The sequence below is a fragment of the Microtus ochrogaster genome, chromosome 8 (assembly GCF_000317375.1).
Source record: "Microtus ochrogaster isolate Prairie Vole_2 chromosome 8, MicOch1.0, whole genome shotgun sequence".
NCBI lineage: Eukaryota > Metazoa > Chordata > Mammalia > Rodentia > Cricetidae > Microtus > Microtus ochrogaster.
The window spans coordinates 64,879,989-64,887,364 of record NC_022015.1 but is presented as its reverse complement, the minus strand read 5'-3'; positions in this window follow the sequence as shown (position 1 = coordinate 64,887,364).

Here is a 7,376-nt window from a genome sequence, read left to right as displayed (position 1 = left end):
CCTGCCTCTGCCTCCCGAGTGCTGGGATTAAAGGCGTGTGCCACCACTGCCCGGCTATTTTTTAATTTTCTAAAAATTAAGTCATTTATTTTTTAATACATACCAATCCCAGTTCCCCCTCCTCTCCTCCCGCTAACTCCTTTCCTCCACCGCACCTGCTATCTGCTCAGCTCTTTCTAAACGTCACGTCTTTAGAGAAATCTTCACTTGCTCCTCATAGAACTGGCAAAGAGAAACTGTCTTCCGAAGTCCTCACAGCTCCTTCATCTCCTTCGTGCTCGAGCCATCTTCGCCGTCACCCAGAAGCCATGACAGAGCTGTCACCCTTCTCTTCCCTCTGCCCCACTGTTCTCCTTGAGGACAAAGACTCTGTCCCCTTGAGTCCCTGCCTTGCCTTCAGTACCTAGAAAGGCAGCCAATTTTTACATTATAGATAGTCTTTAGATATTTGCTGAGTAAACGGGTCATAAAAAGCTGCATCTTAATATCATTCAGGCCAAGAATTTCACTACTCTGGGTGTGTGGGGTGGCTATGGGCACAAGCATTGACGATGGAGGAGCATGGTTTAGACAACTCCTTGCTACCTGGGAGACAGTCTCAACTCTCAGCTGCCAGGTAACCACTGCTAGTTTGCAATTAAAATTATTGAAGCATGCTTTGTAAACAAGAGGCAGGACCACACCTGACCATATGTTTAGTGCTTATTGGTCAATAGAGCTGAGGTCAAAAACAGAGGTTCAGCCAACGTCCTTTTGCTATCAAAAAAAGTATCACAAGTTCTCTGCTACCAGCAAGAGTACCACAGTGGCAATTCCCTGCTTGGAAAGCACCGAGCAGGCAAAGAACTTCCATTGTTGCTTCCTTTTTTTTTTTTTAATATTTCAAGAAAAACAAAACAGTAGTATAGAAAAAAATACTCAACAACCTCCATACCAACTGCTACTTCTATGAAAAAGTGTGTCTGAGATGGAAAGTCACTAACCGGAGCTCACCAGCTAAACACTGAAGACAGCCAGAAAACAGTGCATTGTGAAGTTTCCTTTCCTTCCTTCCTTCCTTCCTTCCTTCCTTCCTTCCTTCCTTCCTTCCTTCCTTCCTTCCTTCCTCCCTCCCTCCCTCCCTCCCTCCCTCCTCTCTCTCTCTCTCTCTTTTCCTTTTCTCCCCCCTCTCCCCATCCAGACAGGGCTTCTCTGTGTAACAGCTATGGCTATCCTGGAACTCACGCTGTAGACCAGGCTGGTCTCAAGCTCACAAAGATCTGCTTGCCTCCGATTCTGAGTGCTGGGATTAAAGGTGTGTGGAGTTTATAGGCAAATGTAAATGGAGACTGCTCATTTTTTTCCTGACCACCCAGACCCAAATAATCACACAGAACTATATTAATTACAACACTGTTTAGACAATAGTTTAGGCGTATTCCTAGCTAGCTCTTACATCTTAAATTAACCTATTTCTATTAATCTATGCATCACCATGAGGTTGTGATCTACCAGTAAGGTTCCTGCAGTGTCTTTCTCCTTTGGCAGTTACATGGCATCTCCTTGACTCTGCCGATTTCTCTATATATCTCTGTTTAGATTTCCCACCTGGTTTTATTCTGCTAAGTCATTGGCCAAAACAGGTTTATTCATTATCCAATAAAAGCAACACATATACAGAAGGACATCCCACATCAGGCAAAAGTGAAAATAATCTATGTAGCAGACAACTATAGCATGAAGACCAGAGAAGAGAAGTAGTAACACCTTGCTGAAGCATTCTTATGTGCCATGTGGTTAATGTTACTTAAAAATATATTATAGTTAGGGAAAGATACACACTACAAACTCCAGGGCAACTTCTAAAATATAAAAAATAAACTTTTAATGAAACTCATTACAGTAGTTAGTTGATTATAGAAAGACTTAAACACAGTAGAAAGAAAACAGCAAGAAGGTAGACTTAAATCCAACCAATTTGGTAATTGCGTTAATGAAAATGATCTAACCAGTCCAATTAGAAGAAGAGGCTGTCAGATGTGATACAAAACCCAAACAAAAGAAAGCAAACCACCCAAAGTACACATTCTCTACATTTAAAAAGGAGGGGTAATACATTGTTGGACAACTGAGCTCCAAAGAGCTTGAATGGGCTGGAGGTGGCTCAGTAGTGGAGTATGTGCTATCATCTGTTAGTATGTATTAGCATGAAGACTCAGTTTCAACCCTCAGTATTCCAAAACAACAGGTAAAATAAAATAGAATAAAGTAAAACCTCTCTAGTAGCTATATTAGTATCCAACAAAGCAGACTTCTGATAAGAACATAGTGTCTACAAAACACAATAAATGTACCCAGTGGTGTGTGGGAATGCCTATACCTGCCTGCTTTTGTTTCTCTACATATAAATAAGGACACCTGCTTTTGACCTTCCTTCTCTTTCTAAAGGTGTTGCTATGGCTTCCATGTGTTCACACTTAGAGTCAACATGATGGATTAACAGTGAGACCTTTACAAGATGACTGGACAGTGAAGGGAATGCCATGAAGGGAACTGGGCCCTTTGTAATAGAGGCTTCATGCAGCATTTGGTGGCGTTTTCTGTCACATGGAGCTATACCACTCTTCCCCTCAAGGAGGTGTGACAGGGACATGTTACTGTAGAAGATAGTCTTTCTTTGTATTTAAATAACATTTTTTTCATTTATTTTACCCACCAACCACAGTTTCCCCTCCCCCCTCTCCTCCCATTCTCCCTCTCTTCCACCTCACTCCCCACTCCTCCTCCATCTTCATTCAGAAGGGGGCAGGCCTCCCATGGGCTTGCACAAAGCATGGCCCATCAGGTTGAGGAAGAAGATGGTCTTCCTGGAGCATTGGTCTTGTTCTTTTCAGCTTTTAGAACTGCGGGGAAGTGAACTTCCACTTAGCTATAGTGTTAGAGAAAGAGGCAATGAAGACCCGGGAATCACAGGGTACCTTACGGCATCTATAGGGACAGCTCATCGGCTCGCATCATAATGAGCTTCACAAATCCTGCCTTCACCTGTGGTTTGCCCTTGATTTTACCTGCTCCATGCCCTCCGGGGGCCGCTGTCCCACTTGTCTACTCCTTGCTACCTCTACAGCTACCCCTGGTACCTACTCTGCCCACTTTACCTCCCCTGTTCTCTGGCTCAGGGCGCATGCTCGCCTTTTCACTCAAAGGTGACTGGACTGAGAAGTAACTTCTCTGGACTTCGACTCTACTGAAGAGGCTCTTGGAAGGCAGTTCGGGGTCACAGCTCTTTCACGTTACACACTTCCTAGGGTAGGGTGCTGAGCAGGGATGGTTCGGTACGACAACTTCTATGCTGCCAGTGAAACTGTTTCTCCCCTCTCTCCGGTTGCCAGTGGACCTTGTAAGAAGCAAGACTTCTTACCTAATGGCAGATTCTACCCACAACCCCTCACTCCCTTTTGACTGGTTATTGTGACTCTCTCTATGCTGTTGACCACCATACTGCGCTGTCCACACCAACAATCACCGGCATTCTTCTTGTTCCCACGGTTGGATACCATTTTTCTAAAGGCCCTCTGACTTCCACTGAAGAAGCGATCCACACACCTGTCTTCACTTGGCTTTAAGAACCTATTTTAGTCGTTGAGCTAAGCAAGTACCCACCATGGGCTGTGCACGATGTAGTTTACACACGCGTTTTCGAGAACCGGGAGAGAAGATCCATAGAGATAAACTACAAAACAAGAAATGTAAAAAATTAGGTAACATCTCTCTTATTGCTTCATTTAAAATTAGAAACTCTCAAAATGGAAAATCGGAGTGTAAAATGCCCTCCATGAGTTTGAGTTTCTTAAAAAAGGTGTGGTTGTGAAAACTCCTTCTGACCAGTTCTGATGCCAAGCTGCCTTTTGATCCCGTAGGTAAAGTGACAGAGGTCCTTTGAGGGCTAAGTTGGGCCCCCGATGCTCTGACATGGCCAGCCTTCAGTGAGGACATCCCAAAGCTCGCCATGCAGAGCCCGTGGCCTCCTTTTCACAGACGCTAACCTTATTGCTTACTGAGTGAGACAGTATGCCTACTCCCTTCCTACATCTCAAAGAAACAGGCAGGGATTATTCTCTGTAGAACAGCTCTGTTTCATTTGGGAGTGGCTTATTGTTGTTGATGTGTCTTGTCGCTGCGTCACTGCAGGATTATAGCAATGGCTGCCCGCAGGACTATGGGAAGGATGCGGTGAGCTAATGTACACATGTTTAATGCTCCCAGTTCATGGCCTTCAAAGGCTGCTGTCATCCAAAGCAGAAACGGCAGAGATGACTTGCAAAGGTCCTTGGTGATCGGGCTTCACCTGCCGCTCCTCACTTCTCCTTCACTGAATGAGCTAATGCGAGTACTTCCCGTGGCGCCACTGGTGTTCCTTGATGTGCTCTGCGCCCTTGCTGAAGATCCAAGTTTCCTCTCTGCCCAGTCCTACCCGTCCTGCATGGCTTGGTGCACACACTTTGGGAGGGCTTTTCCACTGCCTGGGCCAAGGAGACCAGTTTCTCTTGGCATGTTTGTATCACTCTGTCTGGACCTTATAGAAACCCTAATTTTTCCTTTTGTTTTTACGTGTGTGTTATATCTCCTTGTGTTCTAAAGGACAAGCCGGAGGTTATTTCACCTTGAACATCCAGTCACCCTGGCATTTTGCTTTACCCAGAATATTTTATAAACAAATGGATTAAAACTGAGAGTTTCTATTTGGTGAAGTTGAGGGGCTTGTGGGAGTTACCGTCTGGTACTTATCTACACCATACAGAATTAGCCTTCTTTGAGTACTGACTAAAGAGGGTACAGTTGCTCTCCTAATTACAGGTATTCGATTAGAACACCTTCTGGGGCTCACCTAGCTTTAGAAAATGGTGAGGTCATTATCTGGAGAGAAGTCAAGATGACAGCCCTGATCTTCTCCGTAGGGTGTCAGGGCTGGGTGTCTACCTGGATGTGGGTTAAACTGAGTCACTATGGCCGATGGATTAGTTTACACTCTAGAATTAATGACCTGGTGTCCAGAATCCTCGGATCCTTTGTTATCCGTGTTTCCGATGTGTGTTAGGGTGCAGAGTCCTGGCGTGGAACAAGGCCTTCTCATCTCTGAGGCGGGCTCCTCAGGAAGTCTTTTCATTTCGGCCACAGCTCCCAGGCTTTGCCTGAGCAAGTCTCCGTCAATCACTCTGCATTGCTCTGATTAAACTGCTGACTGAGATAAGAGGAAAGGTTTGTTTTGATTTCACCATTTTGGAGAGTTTCCATCCATCACGATGGGGACGGCAGAGCACAGGGCTCTGTCGCAGCAGGAATGTGAGGGTGAAGGCCGGTCACAGTGTGTAGTCTGGAAAGTAGAGCAGGGTTGGGGCTAGGGGCCAAGTGTAACCTTGAAAGGTGCACCCCCAGTGACCCACTCTCTGAGCTAGGCCACATCTCCTGAAGCCTCCACAGATAAAGCTACTGGCTGGGGAGCAAGGCTTTAAGCCTCTGAGGGTGTTTCAGATTCAGACTGTAACTGGGTCTAATGAGCAAATTCTTCCTGGCTTGGTAGCTCATAGTTGGACAGTTGGGTTGTCAGCAAGGTTTCTCTTATAGCGAATCAAAATGTTTGTCTTAAGTTGGTGAGAAAAGGCAGTTGCCATCAAGCCTCACGACCTGAATTTGATGCTTGGAATTACACGGTGGAAGGAGAAAATGGATTCCCACAGTTATCCTCTGACCTCTACACACAAGATATGGTACACGGATGTGTGCATGCGCGCGCGCGCGCGCACACACACACACACACACACACACACACACACAACCTCCCCACACCCACACACACCCACCCACCCATACCCTCTCACACCCACACACGTACACCAACCCCCACAAAAAACCCTCACATGCATACACATAAAAATTATCTTTATCATTTTTTTCCCCTCATTGATCCTATTTAAGCTTTGGAGCCAAGGAGAAGTTTGCGCTCTAATCCATACCTGAACTCTACATATTCATAAATGTAGACCTTGGGGTTTCGCAGGCTACGCTCCTCCAGCTCCTTTGACGGTGTGTGTAGCAATCCTTTTGGCCTGGGGGGATTTCCTGTTTTCATCTGATGGACTCAGGACTGTACAGCAGTAGGAATAAATGGATATGTGGTGATTTTTCGAAAGTTCACAACTCCCCATCCATGATTACACTTATTATTTAACAACTTCATTGCAATAAACCTAATCCTTTAATTCAGTCTCTAGGTTTGAATCAAATGTGACGCAGAAAGCCCAGTGACTGAGAGATTGCTCCACCCTGGCCAGTGGGCTCAGCAGTGTGGTCCTGAACAAATGCCGAGTGACACTCTGTCCTTCCTCATTGCTAAGTGACTGCCTTGATGGCATGCTGTAGGCTCTCGGTGTTCATTCACCAATTCACTTCAAGTGCTTCCTTGAAGCAAGTAACTATTACTGAATGGCTGGGAGGGAAGAGCAGGCAGGCAGGTGATTTCCTCAGACGGATGGATGGTAAGTTAGACCAGGTTGGCTTCCTTGTCTGTTATAAAAAGACAACACAGGCTAGCCAGACCGAGGTGAAGCAAAGGGCAGTGAGGCAACTAGACATGCCCTGCATGCCCTTAAGAGGAGGGAGGAGTTCTTTTTAAACATGTGGGAAACCTAGCAAAGCGTTATGGAGGAGGTGGCATTGGAACAGATTCCTTGTTTTTATTTCATCTAGTATTTCAATTGGTCTGTTTCATATAAGAGTTTTATGAAAATCAAGTAAAGCAATTCTAGGGAGTTTAGTATAAAGTCTTCATTCAGTGAGTCAGTCCTCAAGTTAACGATTTAATGTAATGCAGAAGCAGCAATTAATTAGATCAGGATCAACTACATCATTCTGAAGTCATCCAGGCCTGGGTTCAAATCCAACCTGGGGTAATTATGATCACTTAATTTCTCTGAGCCTCAGATCACCAACTAGAATGGAGAGGATGACACCACTACTTAAGTAGGCAGATTCTGTGAGTTGGTGTAGGTGTTACACAATCATGTCTGTTCTGTAAGTTGATGTAGGTGTCACACAATCATGTCTGTTCTGTGAGTTGATGTAGGTGTCACACAATCGTATGTCTGTTCTGTGAGTTGATGTAGGTGTCACACAATCGTATGTCTGTTCTGTGAGTTGATGTAGGTGTCACACAATCGTATGTCTGTTCTGTAAGTTGGTGTAGGTGTCACACAATTGTATGTCTGTTCTGTGAGTTGGTGTAGGTGTCACACAATCATATGTCTGTTCTGTGAGTTGGTGTAGGTGTCACACACTCGTATGTCTGTTCTGTGAGTTGATGTAGGTGTCACACAATCATATGTCTATTCTGTGAGTTG